The sequence below is a fragment of the Scyliorhinus torazame genome, chromosome 15, assembly GCF_047496885.1.
Source record: "Scyliorhinus torazame isolate Kashiwa2021f chromosome 15, sScyTor2.1, whole genome shotgun sequence".
Taxonomy (NCBI): Eukaryota; Metazoa; Chordata; class Chondrichthyes; order Carcharhiniformes; family Scyliorhinidae; genus Scyliorhinus; species Scyliorhinus torazame.
This window is the reverse complement of record NC_092721.1, coordinates 110,006,658-110,023,604: the sequence shown is the minus strand read 5'-3', so window position 1 is coordinate 110,023,604 and position 16,947 is coordinate 110,006,658.

The following is a 16,947-nucleotide window of genomic DNA, read 5'->3' as shown; positions in this document are numbered from 1 at the left end:
ATTACTAACATTGCCAATTCTCTTTTAGCGCTAGCCTTCAGGTGCATGGCTAGAGGTCGCCATGGTCAGTGGGAGTTAAAGTGACCTACACCATATTACCATGGATGGGGTTCTGTCCTGGGGGATGTTCGGTGGGATGGACGGGCAGCAGCTGAAGTTTCCCTAGTTATAGGTATACATGATCCAGGGGCTGGCCATTAGGAAACACCGGCCCTGAGCCCCTGACCCCCAGCCGGGAGCGCCCCTCCCCTCCCCCCCACCAATGGCGGCCGATACCCCTGGCCGTGTCCATCCTCTATCGGGGCTCCGCAAACAACCCCGAGCACTGGGGCAACAGTCCCAATGCCCCTGGGCTGATTGCTCAGTTTCAAAGATGGCTACTCATCTCCTCTGATCCCCACAGCAGCCATTGTGCTATCTTTACATTTCTAAATAGGTATGATAAAGGGTGTCCATGTGACCACTTGCTGGGGAGCCAGTTAAATCACGGGAGGCCATTAGATACGAGGTCCTTCTCCTTAATGGGATGCAGATTGGCCTTAATTGGTTTCTCACCAAGTCGCAGCGGGTTCCGGACCTCACCAACGGGAGTCTGCCGGTTAGATTGGAAACCAATCAGCACCCGGCATGGTTACCAATTTCGGCCTCTCCCATAATCTAACCGGCTCAGATTCGTGCCCGGGGAGACCCGGCTGTTAGATTGTGCCCTAAGTGTTCAGGTCACCCCCATCTGGGTCACCCCCACCCCCACCCCCCCCCGCCCCCCCACCATACCCACACCATAAAACCACTGCCCCCCCCAATCAGCGGTATCAGCTCCCCTCCCCCACCCCAATTAATAAAGTGTCTTGACCTGTGTGCCCACCTTTATATATTTGCCTATTATTTGTCAATGAGAGTCATGGCCCCAATATCAATGGTTCTCTACTGTACACTCAGGAAGAGACCATTCACCTTTCTTTCAACATTCACCCATGGAATGTACGTTGACCACCAGAAAGGGCAGGCAGTCAGTGCAGGAATCCCCTGTGGTTGTCCCCCTCTCGAACAGATATACCCCTTTGGATACTGTCGGGGGGGGGGGTAGCCTATCAGGGGAAAACAGCAGCAGCCAGAGCAGTGGCACCACGGCTGGCTCTGATGTTCAGAAGGGAGGGTCAAAGCGCAGAAGAGTAATAGTAATAGGGGACTCTATAGTCAGGGGCACAGATAGGCGCTTCTGTGGACGTGAAAGAGACTCCAGGATGGTATGTTGCCTCCCTGGTGCCAGGGTCCAGGATGTCTCCGAACGGGTAGAGGGCATCCTGAAGGGGGAGGGCAAACAGGCAGAGGTCGTTGTACATATTGGTACTAACGACATAGGCAGGAAGGGGCATGAGGTCCTGCAGCAGGAGTTCAGGGAGCTAGGCAGAAAGTTAAAAGACAGGACCTCGAGGGTTGTAATCTCGGGATTACTCCCTGTGCCACGTGCCAGTGAGGCTAGAAATAGGAAGATAGAGCAGCTAAACACGTGGCTAAACAGCTGGTGTAGGGGGGAGGGTTTCCATTATCGGGACCACTGGGAGCTCTTCCGGGGCAGGTGTGACCTGTATAAGAAGGACGGGTTGCATCTAAACCGGAGAGGCATAAATATCCTGGCCGCGAGGTTTCCTAGTGTCACACGGGAGGGTTTAAACGAGTATGGCAGGGGGGTGGGCACGGGAGCAATAGGTCAGAAGGTGAGAGCATTGAGGGAGAACTAGGGAATAGGGACAGTGTGGCTCTGAGGCAGAGCAGACAGGGAGAAGTTGCTGAATACAGCGGGTCTGGTGGCCTGAAGTGCATGTGTTTTAATGCAAGGAGCATTACGGGTAAGGCAGATGAACTTAGAGCTTGGATTAGTACTTGGAACAATGATGTTGTTGCCATTACAGAGACCTGGTTGAGGGAAGGGCAGGATTGGCAGCTAAACGTTCCAGGATTTAGATGTTTCAGGCGGGATAGAGGGGGATGTTAAAGGGGAGGCGGAGTTGCGCTACTTGTTCGGGAGAATATCACAGCTGTACTGTGAGAGGACACCTCAGAGGGCAGTGAGGCTATATGGGTAGAGATCAGGAATAAGAAGGGTGCAGTCACAATGTTGGGGGTATACTACAGGCCTCCCAACAGCCAGCGGGAGATAGAGGAGCAGATAGGTAGACAGATTTTGGAAAAGAGTAAAATCAACAGGGTTGTGGTGATGGGAGACTTCAACTTCCCCAATATTGACTGGGACTCACTTAGTGCCAGGGGCTTGGACGGGGCGTGGTTTGTAAGGAGCATCCAGGAGGGCTTCTTAAAACAATATGTAGACAGTCCAACTAGGGAAGGGGCGGTACTGGACCTGGTATTGGGGAATGAGCCCGGCCAGGTGGTAGATGTTTCAGTAGGGGAGCATTTCGGTAACAGTGACCACAATTCAGTAAGTTTTAAAGTACTGGTGGACAAGGATAAGAGTGGTCTGAGGATGAATGTGCTAAATTGGGGGAAGGCTAATTATAACAATATTAGGTGGGAACTGAAGAACATAGATTGGGGGGGGATGTTTGAGGGCAAATCAACATCTGACATGTGGGAGGCTTTCAAGTGGCAGTTGAAAGGAATACAGGACCGGCATGTTCCTGTGAGGAAGAAAGATAAATACGGCAATTTTCGGGAACCTTGGATGACGAGTGATATTGTAGGCCTCGTCAAAAAGAAAAAGGAGGCATTTGTCAGGGCTAAAAGGCTGGGAACAGACGAAGCCTGCGTGGAATATAAGGAAAGTAGGAAGGAACTTAAGCAAGGAGTCAGGAGGGCTAGAAGGGGTCACGAAAAGTCATTGGCAAATAGGGTTAAGGAAAATCCCAAGGCTTTTTACACGTACATAAAAAGCAAGAGGGTAGCCAGGGAAAGGGTTGGCCCACTGAAGGATAGGCAAGGGAATCTATGTGTGGAGCCTAAGGAAATGGGCGAGGTGCTAAATGAATACTTTGCATCAGTATTCACCAAAGAGAAGGAATTGGTAGATGTTGAGTCTGGAGAAGGGGGTGTAGAGAGCCTGGGTCACATTGTGATCCAAAAAGACGAGGTGTTGGGTGTCTTAAAAAATATTAAGGTAGATAAGTCCCCAGGGCCTGATGGGATCTACCCCAGAATACTGAAGGAGGCTGGAGAGGAAATTGCTGAGGCCTTGACAGAAATCTTTGGATCCTCGCTGTCTTCAGGGGATGTCCCGGAGGACAGGAGAATAGCCAATGTTGTTCCTCTGTTTAAGAAGGGTAGCAAGGATAATCCCGGGAACTACAGGCCGGTGAGCCTTACTTCAGTGGTAGGGAAATTACTGGAGAGAATTCTTCGAGACAGGATCTACTCCCATTTGGAAGCAAATGGACGTATTAGTGAGAGGCAGCACGGTTTTGTGAAGGGGAGGTCGTGTCTCACTAACTTGATCGAGTTTTTCGAGGAGGTCACTAAGATGATTGATGCAGGTAGGGCAGTAGATGTTGTCTATATGGACTTCAGTAAGGCCTTTGACAAGGTCCCTCATGGTAGACTAGTACAAAAGGTGAAGTCACACGGGATCAGGGGTGAACTGGCAAGGTGGATACAGAACTGGCTAGGCCATAGAAGGCAGAGAGTAGCAATGGAGGGATGCTTTTCTAATTGGAGGGCTGTGACCAGTGGTGTTCCACAGGGATCAGTGCTGGGACCTTTGCTCTTTGTAGTATATATAAATGATTTGGAGGAAAATGTAACTGGTCTGATTAGTAAGTTTGCAGACGACACAAAGGTTGGTGGAATTGCGGATAGCGATGAGGACTGTCGGAGGATACAGCAGGATTTAGATTGTCTGGAGACTTGGGCGGAGAGATGGCAGATGGAGTTTAATCCGGACAAATGTGAGGTAATGCATTTTGGAAGGGCTAATGCAGGTAGGGAATATACAGTGAATGGTAGAACCCTCAAGAGTATTGAAAGTCAAAGAGATCTAGGAGTACAGGTCCACAGGTCATTGAAAGGGGCAACACAGGTGGAGAAGGTAGTCAAGAAGGCATACGGCATGCTTGCCTTCATTGGCCGGGGCATTGAGTATAAGAATTGGCAAGTCATGTTGCAGCTGTATAGAACCTTAGTTAGGCCACACTTGGAGTATAGTGTTCAATTCTGGTCGCCACACTACCAGAAGGATGTGGAGGCTTTAGAGAGGGTGCAGAAGAGATTTACCAGAATGTTGCCTGGTATGGAGGGCATTAGCTATGAGGAGCGGTTGAATAAACTCGGTTTGTTCTCACTGGAACGAAGGAGGTTGAGGGGAGACCTGATAGAGGTCTACAAAATTATGAGGGGCATAGACAGAGTGGATAGTCAGAGGCTTTTCCCCAGGGTAGAGGGGTCAATTACTAGGGGGCATAGGTTTAAGGTGAGAGGGGCAAGGTTTAGAGTAGATGTACGAGGCAAGTTTTTTACGCAGAGGGTAGTGGGTGCCTGGAACTCGCTACCGGAAGAGGTAGTGGAAGCAGGGACGATAGGGACATTTAAGGGGCATCTTGACAAATATATGAATAGGATGGGAATAGAAGGATACGGACCCAGGAAGTGTAGAAGATTGTAGTTTAGTCGGGCAGCATGGTCGGCACGGGCTTGGAGGGCCGAAGGGCCTGTTCCTGTGCTGTACATTTCTTTGTTCTTTGTTCTTTGAAGGGTTTCGTTGCAATTTGGAAAAAGTACTGCTTTGAACACAGCCTTTCAAATTTTAGTTCACTAAGAATGCTGCAAGATCTTAACAATACCCAGGCTTGGGCTGACAAGTGCCAAGTAATATTCATACCACACAAGCGCCAGACAACGACCATCTCCAATAAGAAATAATCAAACCATCGCCCCTTGACGTTCAACGGCATTACCATTACTGAACCTCCTATTATCAACAGCCTGGGGATTACCATTGACCAGAAACTGAACTGGGCTAGCCACATAAATACCTTGGCTACAAGAGCAGGCCAGAGGCTAGGAATCCTGCGGTGAGTAACTCACCCCCACTCCCCAAAGCCTGCCCACTACTTTCAAGGCACAAGTCAGGAATGTGATGGAATACTCCCCACTTGCCTGGATGACTGCAGCTCCAATTAACACTCAAGAAGCTCAACGCCATCCAGGACAAAGCAACCTGTATGTTGGCACCCTTTCCAGAAACATTCACTCCCTCCACCACTGACGCACAGGAGCAGCCGTGTGTACCACCGACAAGATGCACTGCAGGAATTCACCAAGGCTCCTTAGGCAGTACCTTCCAAACCCATGACCACTACCATTGAGAAGATCAAGGGCAGCAGATACATGGGAATACCACCACCTGGATGATCCCCTCAAAGTCACTCACCACCCTGACTTGGAAAAATATCAGCATTCCTTCAATAAGGTGCTGCACACAAGACTGTTGCATAAGATAAAGGTGCACTGTGTTACGAGTAATGTATTAGCATAGACAGCGGATTGGTTAACTAACAAAAAGCTTAGAGTGGGGATAGATGGGTGTTTTTCTGGTTGGCGATCAGTGGCGAGTGGTGTGCCTCAGGGATCAGGTTTGGGCCGGAAATTGTTTACAATTTATATAGATGATTTGGAGTTGGGGACTAAGTGTAATGTGTCAAAGTTCGCAGATGACACTAAGATGAGTGATACAGTAAAGAAGTTTGCAGAGGACACTGAAATTCTGCAGAGGGATATCGATAATTTCAGTGAGTGGGCAAGGGTCTGGCAGATGGTGAACAATGTTGGTAAATGTGAGGTCATCCATTTTGGTAGGAATAACAGCAAAATGGACTATTATTGAAATGGTAAAAAATTGCAGCATGTTGCCGTGCAGAGGGACCCTGGTTTCCAGGTGCAGCAGGTAATTAGGAAGGCAAAAGGAATTTTGTCTTTCATTGCTGGAGGGATGGAGTTTAAAAACAGAAAGATTATATTGCAGCTGTATAGGGTAGTGGTGAGGCCACATCTGGAGTACTGTGTACAGTTTTGGTCTCCATACTTGAGAAAGGATATGCTGGCACTGGAGGGAGTGCAGAGGAGATTCACTAGGTTGATTCCGGAACTGAGAGGATTGGCTTATGAGGAGAGACTAAGTAGACTGGGACTATACTCTTTGAAATTTAGAAGAATGAGGGGAGAATCTTACAGAAACATAAAATCATGAAGGGACTGGATAAGATAGAAGCAGAGAGGTTGTTTCCACTGGTGGGTGGAAACTAAAACTAGAGGACATAACCTCAAAATAAGGAGGAGTAGATTTAGGACTGAGTTGAGGAGGAACTTCTTCACCCAAAGGGTTGTAAATCTGTGGAATTCCCTACCCAGTGAAGCTACCTCGTTGAATGTTTTTGAGGCAAAGATCTTTGAACAGTAAAGGAATTAAGGGTTCTGGTGAGCAGACGGGTAAGTGGAACTGCGTCCACAAAAAGATCAACCATGATCTTATTGAATGGTGGAGCAGGCTCGAGAGTCCAGGTGGCCTACTTCTGCTCCTAGTTCTTATGTTTTAATGTTCTTATATTTTTATAATCTTCACTATCGCTGGGTCAAAATTCTGGAACTCCCTCCCTAATTGTATTGTGGGTGTACCTACACCACATAGACTGCAACAGTTCAAAAAGGCAGTTTATCGCCACCTTCTCAAAGACAATCAGGGATGGGCAATAATGCTGGCCTAGCCAGCCCACATCCAGTAAAAATGTATTTTAAAACAATTGCCAGCAACAATACAAGGCCAGGGCTGTGAATAACCACACAGAGAGCATTAGGACAGAAAGTGATGCAGACATGCTGAATCAGGTCTCTCATAATAATGAGGGTAAGGGCTTCAGCAAGCATCTGTGGATGAGATTGGTGAGCACTGGGGCGTAGTACCATCACCCATCATTCTTTATCTATTAGAATCTTTCTCACCATAAGATCAGATGACGTAGCAGCAGATGTAGGCCATTCAGCTCATTGCTGCTCCACACTCAATGGGGTGATCTCGCCCCTTGTTAGATTTACCGACCTTGTCACACCTCGCGTGATCTAACGAGATCTTGCGAGGCATTGCGATCTGGATCCTGCCCATTGAGCTCAGGATCCAGATTTGTATATTCAATGAGTAGATAGTCTCACTTGAATATGCCTATGCCAGATTTATCAAGCGCCTAGGATCGGACGGCCTCGGAGACGCAGAGCAAGTGCCGTTTAGCACTGGTTTCCACAGGCATGGACCAGGTATACAGGCACTTGGGGGGAGGGGTGTTCCAGGCGATTGGGGGCCTCTGGATGGTTGGGCTCTGGGCAGGGTGGTACACTGGCACCCCCAATTCCACCCAGGCATCCTAGCAGTGTCACCTGGGTGCCACCCTGGCACTTCCAGGGTGCCCAGATGATATTGGCAGGGGCATTCCACAGGTTCAGGCTGGCGATGCCCAGGTGGCATTTGGCCTGTGCTAGAGATCAGGCCCAGGGTGCCTGTCCTTATGAGGCAGGGGCTCAACAACCAACCTCATTGGTGAGTTGGGGTATTGGGAGCATCCGGAGGTCATGGTGGGGATCTAGAGATCGGGGTGCTATTTAACAATGCCGCCCCGGTCTCTTCCTGCAGAGGCGAGCTGAGCTCATTAGTGCAGGAAATGGGACTAAGTGCGGCCTCGGTGGGGCATCCCTTACCGAGGCCCAGAAATTAAGCAGAGTCCCGTTTGATAGCAGGGTTGTTTCCGGCGCTGCAAGCACCGGGAAAAACCTGGCTAAGCGCATCCGACACGGGACTCTGTTTCATTTCCTTTAATTTGTGTCCAATGTCTTAGTCCCTCACTTTGGGGACACCCTTGTTAAGCAAGTTTCAGTGCCACATGATTAAAGATCTTGTGGAGAATTTTCACAGTTACTCGGACGTGGGTCTGTGTGTATGTCTTCTCTGGACAGGATCTTAACGACATCTGGACATTACTATGTTTCACTGGGATGGGTTTTCAGACAAACAGGTAGGCATCTGGAGGTGTCAGGTATGTAATAATTATTCTGAAATAGGTAATTAATTGCTGTTTTAAATAAACATTCTGCTTTTAACAATGGTGCATCTATTTCCTCAGCTGTCAACAAGTCGCCAGGGGGAAATGAGGGAAACGCAGGGGACTGCTTCTTCAGTAAAACTAACAGGCTGGGAAGCCATTGATCAGTGGAACTAAAGAGAAGAGCTGCAGCCATGGCCAGGTGAAAGACTGTTACACACTACACTCCTCCTTAGAGAGTGCTTTCACTGCTTGACAGGTGATTGCCAACAGTTTGGACTTTATTCACCTTCAGTTGCACTTTTATTGCTCCAGCATTCACCACAGCTTTGGAGCAGTTTATACAGCTGTTACCCCAGCCCCCACCATGTGGAACACGAAGAGCAGCAACATCACAACCAGCATAATTAGTAATAACAGGAACAACACTAGCAACAGCACTAACACCAGTTTCTTCTCCTGAACCACGTGCTGCTTCGCAGGGAGCAGGGGATGGACACAGAGATCCAGTTCAAAGCAACTGAAATTGCCCAATTCAGATAATCATATCTCTCAACACCAGTGCTTCAGGAGGATCAGGCTTTCACGACAGGTCATTAGCGGCATCTACAACTTACTGGACCTGCACCATCATGGATCAGATAACCATGCATTTCCATTGGCCATCATGATGATAGCCAAGCCACAATCCCTCAACCCAACCTGGATATCTGTCTCTCCCTGAAGCTGTGCATTCTTCTCCTGCAAGGAGAGAAAACAGTGAGCTATGAACATTAGAAATGGCTTATTTGGACAAGAAGGACAGGCAACATTTATGGAGGGTGACTGTGAGGCACGGATGTGTGAGAGTAATAGGACATCTGTGCGTATTGACAGTTCAGGTGGCTATGTGAGGTGCCAGGAATGAGTGGTGCTAGATGGTGTGTTCTGTATAGTGTTGTGCAGGAGCACCCTGGGGAAGTCGGCAACATCATGGGATGTTGGGGCTCGGCACCTCAAAGTATTTTCCCCTTACTTTTCACATCCTGCTGAGTTTCTGGATCATCCTGAGGCACTGTATCAAGGTTGGAAGGATTCATTCCTGTTTGCTGGCTTCCTCGGTCACTTTGATCTTCTCCTGTTTGGTTTAAGAGATAAGCCGCTTCCTCCCTTGCTTGGCAAACATCATATCACTTCACTTCAGCCTCTCAGATCCCACAGCAAGACCTGCAGGTAAGAGTGAGAGACCCAGGGAGCAGGCCTCCTCTCTATTTCTGTGATGGCTACATCCTCAGCTATGCACGCACAGTTGAGCGTTTCTGACCCCTGATGATGTTGCATTAATTGGAGGGATTTCCTTTGGCAGATTTTGCATGTTATCATTCCACCTGGCTTATCTCATTGTTGAAGAAACCCAAAAGCCAGATACTAATGTTGTGGCTGAGTCAAAGAGCCAGAGCAAAGCCCACTGCTGAGAACAACGGGTCCCCTGCTCACTGAAGGTCCCATCATTTTGACAGAAACTATGATGTGGAAATTTCTCCCTTATCTCTCCTGAAGAGAATTGTTTGGAAACGCATTGTAAATCTTTCTCCATTTTTCTTCCTATAGATAAGGTTACACAAAGTGCATAGACTAAGTGCACTATAGGCCAACACGTTACACCACATTGGCCTAAGCTCCCTTCCCCAGCTGCAGTTTCAGCCACAACATAGCTACTTGCACCATTCAGTGCTTATATTTAGTTGTCTATACTTATTCTTCTATCCTGCCTCCTACCCTGTGGATCTATTGCTTGTGTGATTTAGTTTCAAAACCCTTGAGAAATAGTCTCCGTTGAGAGACTATCCCATTGGAGCTGAATTGTACCTGATTACTTCAAAGTCACTCAACCAAGAGAGGTGATTGGAAAGCACTTAATTCTGTTTGAAGTGGTCCACAAGCTGTCAATCAAACTTTGATGTTTACAAGCATTGTGGTTAGTTTCTCAGATGACCACTTCAAAGTTACTCAACCATGAAGGGCGATGAATAAACGAGTGGCACTGCCAGGATGCCAGTGTCCAGGTGCCCAGATGGCATTTGGGGTGCCAGAGTAGCACCCTGCCCAGAACCCAGCCACCCAGAGGCCTTTAATCACCTAGGAGACCCCCAAGTACCAGTACGCCTGGTTCACATTTGTGGAAACCAATGCTAAACGGCGCTTGTTTGGGTTCACCGAGGCAAGGCCATTAGGTCCCGGGAGCTGGGTAGATCCAGCGTAGACATATTTAAGTAAGACTAAATACTCACTTGAACATGCAAATCTGGGTCTTGGCCTCAATGGGCGGGATCCTGATTGCGACGCCTCACGAGACCTCGTGAGATCTCGCAAGGCGCAAGAGGCCAATAAATCTTGTGAGAGGGCTCTCTCTGTTTCTGGAGAGAGAGAGAGATTTACTGATCACGTCACCTCCTGAGTCGGGCATGGCGAGGCCGATAGACCCTGCCCAGGTGGTTAACATGAACAAATGGTATGAAAGTCGGAAGACAAATGGCATGGTTTGCCTTCATTGTCAAGAAATTAGGATACAAGAATGAATACATCTTGCTGTAAGATACAATGGTTTGGTGAGGTCACACCTGGAGCACTGTAAGTATTTTTAGTCCCCATATCTAAAGAAAGATATATTTGCCTTGGAAGTGATGTAGCAAAGTTTCATTACATTGATGCCTGGGTGAAAGCATTGTCCCAAAATGCGAGGCTGAGTAAATTGGGCCTATACTCTCTGGAGTTTAGAAGAATGACAGGAGACCTCATTGAAACATACAAGATTCTGAAGGGTTCACAGGATTAAAGATTGTTCCCCTGCTGGAGAAATATTCACCGTTTTTAATTAATGACTGTATGATTAAATGTTTTTCTGGAGGTGAAGCCAAAGACAAATTTTCACTTTTGCATTGGCAATAAAGCTCTGTTCTATTCTATTTAGGATGTCGGGCACAGTCTCAGGATAAGGGGTTGATCATTTAGGACTGTGGTAAGGAGACATTTATTCCCTTTGAGATTACTGAAACCTAACGGGTAGCTGGTGCTCCAATATCATTCCCATCCAAGGGTACCCTGTCTTTCAAACTAAAGCTACACCAGGTCTTAGGTACATTGACCTGCTGTGTTGAGGTCATTCTTCGGTCCATTTTAATGGTAGGATTTTAGCGACTTTCCAATCGAGGGCACTCCTCCAGATTCTGTAAAGATAAAAGTCAGTACATTACACTAATTTTGTTTTTCATTTCTCTAAGAAATGAAGGCCTACACGGTAGCACAGTGGTTAGCACTGTTGCTTCACAGCTCCAAAGTCCCAGGTTCGATTCCCGTCTTGGGTCACTGTCTGTGCGGAGTCTGCACATTCTCTCCGTGTCTGCATGGGTTTCCTCTGGGTGCTCCGGTTTCCTCCCACAAGTCCCGAAAGACATGCTGATAGGTAATTTGGCCATTCTGAATTCTCCCTCTGTGTACCCGAACAGGAGCCGGCATGCGGCGACTAGGGGCTTTTCACAGTAACTTCATTGTGTGATAATGTAAGCCTATTTGTGACAATAAAGATTACTATTAAAGTTTATTAAGTGCTCTTTCATGAAATCCATCTGAGCGCCGTGTCTTGTCTTTTTTCAATTTCCTGAGCGCAAACTAATCAAGTTTATTTCAGTATTTCCACCACATTCATCCTCCACCATAGAAATTAAACTTTGCTACTGAAAAATTTCACACCATAAATAAAAAAAAAGAAGAACTTATTCAGTATATTTGCTGTGCTTTCTGTCCTTGATATCATGATGCCTTTAGGATTATTGAATATTCCGTGTTTTACCTGCTGGCTATGATTATACTTAAATAAATTCTTTCAAGGTTCTTGCAAAATTCCCTAGGATCCTAAACTCTTCTGTCTTTTAGCTCTCCTGGCCAATTTGTGAACCTCTTTTACCTTTTTATCTCTTTCATTTATTGGACTCTCAAGGATATATATTTGCATATATATTTTGTGAAAACATTGCACATTATGATTGCATTATGCTTGTGGGAGAAATACATTAATGCATTTGTGTTTTTTGATATGGCTATGATTATACTCTAAGCAATGAATGTTGAAACCTTGAGACAACTTGCTTGGCCTTGGATTTCAGATAGCAAGTGAGAGGATGGATGGGGTGTCAGGGGAAGGGGGAGAAACCGCTGCATATCAGCTGTCATATTGGTTAGGATCAAAGTTATTGGTGAGTTACTATGTTGCGATGGGGAATAGTTTATATCAAATGAATATCCAAGAATGAGCCTCAGATTGTTTATATTCTATTTCTCCAGTGCCAGAGATCACTCATTCTGATTGAAATACTTCAGTCACCACTGAGGGAAATCTTTGAGGCTCGTAGCAGGAGCTCCGCTGATCTGTCCCTCCACTCCAATATGCAGACCTAGTGAATGTCGAGCTTGATCCTGTGGGACAGTAAGACGAATGTTTTTTCATTTATTATTGATACTTATGTTCTAAGACAGGAATGCCCGATCTCTGAAAGTGTGTGTTTTTGGTGTCAAATTGAAATGAAAATGAAAAACGCTTATTGTCACAAATGAAGTTACTGTGAAAAGCCCCTAGTTGCCACATTCCGGCACCTGTTCAGGGAGGTTGGTATGGGAATTGAACCGTGCTGCTGTCCTGCCTTGGTCTGCTTTAAAAGCCTGCGATTTAGACCTGTGCTATACCAGCCCCTTATCACTCAGCATAGTTGAATGCTGATACAGAAATGGCATGTGTGGCTTTCTGACAATTAAATGGAGTGAGAAATTCATCAAGATTCTACTGACTGCAAGTGCAAGTTGCTGACATGAGGTTTTCACACCCGCAACCAGCAGGGATCTTGTATGAATATGCTCATTGGGTCCTGATAATGGCAACATTTATTTCAACAGGAGACAGGGCCGGAAAAGGCCCAACAAGATCATTTTTAAAAACGTGTTTTTAATTTCCTTGTGGGAAAGGAAGAGCAAGAAGGCCCTTTTGGGATCCATAAGGAAACTTAGGCTTCCCCGCCCCCGGGCTCCTTTCCCCCTCTCCTGACAACAATCACCCTTAACGAGTGCCAACAATCATTCCCCTGGGCCTCATGCCATCTGCCAATCTCCTCGAAGCTCTGTTGGGTTCAGGCAGCAGCCCTTACTGCCGGATTCACATGAAACCTGGCTGATTAAATCGTCCGCGTCCGCCCACTGCTACTGCCATCTGACTCTGCCACTCATAAGGCCAAGGTCCCAGATTTAAAATCAACCCACATATTTCTTACACCCTTCCTTCCTTAACAATTAACCTAGGATTTGTTTCATTTAGCTTCCCCCAAGCCTTCTGCCTCATCTGTCATGTCGGTGAGCATTGTACACAGGATGAGGATGTCACCACAGGTACCTTTTACGGAATTGGTGAATTGTTTGGCTCATGTGTTTGGTTCATGTGAAAGTATGCTAAATATATGAAGGTAGCACTTTGTCAGTAAGCAAGATTGACCCTATTGGGAGAGGTGAAATTTGTCAGCTAATTAATGGATGGGGATAATGTTGGCAGCAGTGTGAGAGAAAAGAAAATACATTTATATAGCAACTTTCATGATCTTAAGATGTCCCAAAGCACTTTATAACTAACAAAGTACTTTTGAAGTGTAGTCATGGTTGTAATGTAAGAAACATGGTAACCAATTTGTGCATGGTAAGGTCCACAAACAGCAGTGTGATAATGACCATATCTGCTTTCATGTATTGACCAGGACGCCAGGGATTACTCCCCTGCTCTTCTTTGAATTGGTGCCATAGAATCTTTTAAGCCAATTCAGAGAGAATACTAGGCCACTGTTTAGCATATCTGAAAGACGACAGTTTTGACAGTGCAGCAATTCCCGACAGTGTGGCACTCCCACAGTACTAGCCTGGATTTCTGTGCGTGAATCTCTGGAGTGCAATTTGAATCCACAAACTTCTAACTCAGTAGTAGCTAAGCAGTTCTTCGTCCTTTGAGGCGAAGCTGGCCATGTTCATCATCCAGAGTGTTTATTGTTCCGGTGGATATGTCGATGACTGCTAAGCTGATAGTGTGTCTGGAAGGTTCTACTGCAAATAAGACAGGATACCACAGACAATTGAATTTTGGATGAGTTCCCAGTTTAGAATGTCCTCTCCTTGCATTTTCTCTTTGCATCTGATATGGTTTGTTTTCAAACGAAGCTGCACCATTTTGTTTTGTTTGGTTGCACCATGTCCAATGATTCTGAGTGAACCTCTCCCAGGATTTGGGTCAAGATCAAAACTCCGAAGCAAAGCCTTCAAAGTGTCCTTGTAACTCTTCCTTTGACCACCATGAGAATGTACCCCACATTCAAGCTCTCCATAAGAGATTCACATTTGGTAAGTGAGTTCCTTGATTAATTGGATTCCCATTGGTTACGTTATTTGTTTGCTGCACCTTTCCTAGATTTATGTTTCCCAATCTATCTGTTGCAAATTGAAATCACCCATAACATTTGAATTTGTCCCTGTATCCATTCCTCTTTTGACTCAAAGTTCCTGGTTAAATCTCTCTTGCTGATTGGGCATCAATAATAGATGGGCGAAGTTTGCTTTTTTTCCTTTATGTCTAACATTCCTATTCCCATCCATAGATATTCTACCCTGTCCACATCCTTCTCCGTTATAATCATTTTCTCTTCCAAAGAAGAGGCGGCCCCCCTTTTCAATTTCCTTTTTCCACATTGAGTAAGGGTACTCACTTCAGCCAAGGCCAGGCGAGGCAAAACAAAGGTTTATTTATTGAACAGAAAAGAAGCTGCAGCTGCGGGGTAAAACGCTATTGTGCCAGCCTGAGACCGCCTCGATATGGAAATTCATACTCCACGAACCCTACGGGGAGATCAACCGAACATGCCTGTGGTCTGTGTGGGGATTATAACATCCCACCACTTAAGTCCATTTCATTCCCATTGCTCCAGCGACGATGAAGCCTCCCTCTTTTGCCTCTTTGCACTCGGGTGAAGATGCCGTGCAGTGCCTTAATCACAGTTGCTGAGGTCATGTCGGGGCAGGGAATGGCGAATGGGAAACGGGAGAACTCATCGATCACGGTGAGGAAATAGGCATAACGATTGGTGGACGAGAGGGGCCCCTTGAAGTCCATGCTCAGTCGCTCAAAGGGGCCCGAGGCCTTCACGAGCCGAACCTTGTCTGGCCGACAGAAGTGCGGTTTGCACTCTGCACAGACTTGGCAGGCCCTGACCATGGCCTTGACCTCCTTGGTTGAGTAAGGTAGTTTGCGGGACTTGATGAAATGGACGAGCCGGGTAACCCCCGGGTGGCAGAGGTCATTGTGGATGCAGGCGGTCCTCCTGCGCGTTGGCACATGTGCCGCGGGACAGGGCATCTGGGGGCTCGTTGAGCTCCCCTGGACGATACTTGATATCGTACGAGTAGGTGGAGAGTTCGATCCTCCACCTCAAAATTTTATCGTTTTTTATCTTGCCCCGTTGCGTGTTATCGAACATATAGGCGACTGACCGTTGGTCGGTGACGAGGGCAAACCTCCTACCGGCGAGGTAGTGCCTCCACAATGGCTTGTGCCTCCTTTTCGACTGCAGAGTGTCGAACCTCGGAGGCGGTGAGGGTTCGGGAGAAGAACACTACTGGTCTGCTTTCCTGATTGAGGGTAGCAGCCAGGGCGATGTCTGATGCATCGCTCTCTACCTGGAAAGGGATGATTTTGTCCACCGCGTGCATCGCCGCCTTGATAATGTCGGCCTTGATGCGGTTGAAGGCCAATTGAGCCTCAGCTGAGAGGGGAAAAATGGTGGTCTTTAGGAGTGGGCGGGCTTTGTCCGCATACTTGGGGACCCACTGGGCGTAATAGGAGAAAAGCCCCAAGCACCGTTTGAGGGCCTTGAGGCTGCGGGGGAGAGGGAGTTCCTTAAGGGGGCGCATGCGATCGGGGTCGGGACCTAGGACCCCGTCTTCCACGACATAGCCGAGGATGGCCAGCCGGGTGGTGTGGAAAACGCATTTGCCCTCATTATAGGTCAGGTTAAGGGCTCAGGCGGTCTGGAGGAACGTTTTGAGGTTAGCGTCATGGTCCTGCTGGTCATGGCCGCAGATGGTGACATTGTCCAAGTACGGGTATGTAGCCCGCAAACCGTACCGGTCCACCATTTGGTCCATCGCCCTTTGAAAGACGGAGACCCCATTTGTGACACCGAAGGGGACCCTGAGGAAGTGGAAGAGCCGGCCGGCTGCTTCAAAGGCAGTATAGGGGCGGTCTTTTGGTCGGATGGGGAGCTGATGGTAGGCGGATTTGAGGTCGACCGTGGAAAAGACTCGGTATTGGGCGATTCGATTTACCATTTCCGCGATGCAAGGAAGGGGGTACGCATCAAGCTGCGTGAATCGGTTTATGGTCTGGCTATAATCCATGACCATCCGTTTCTTCTCCCCGGACCGGACTACCACCACTTGCGCTCTCCAAGGGCAGTTGCTAGCCTCGATGACCCCCTCTCCCAGTAAACGCTGGACCTCTGACTTGATAAAAGCCATATCTTGGGCACTGCAGCGCCGGCTCCTGGTGGCGACGGGCTTACAGTCAGGAGTGAGGTTCGCGAATAGCGAGGGGGGTGCGACTTTCAGTGTCGCAAGGCAGCATACCGTGAGGGGGGGGCAGGGGCCGGCGAACTTCAGCGTCAGGCTTCGGTGGCTGCACTGGAAATCCAGTCCGAGCAGCAGGGGGCCACAGAGGTGAGGGAGGATATAAAATTTGAAACGGGTGTATTTGGCGCCCTGGATCAAGAGATCCGCAATACAGTACCCCTTGATTTGCAACGAGTGGGACCCAGATGCGAGGGCTATGGTTTGGGATGCGGGATGGGTGTGTAGGGAG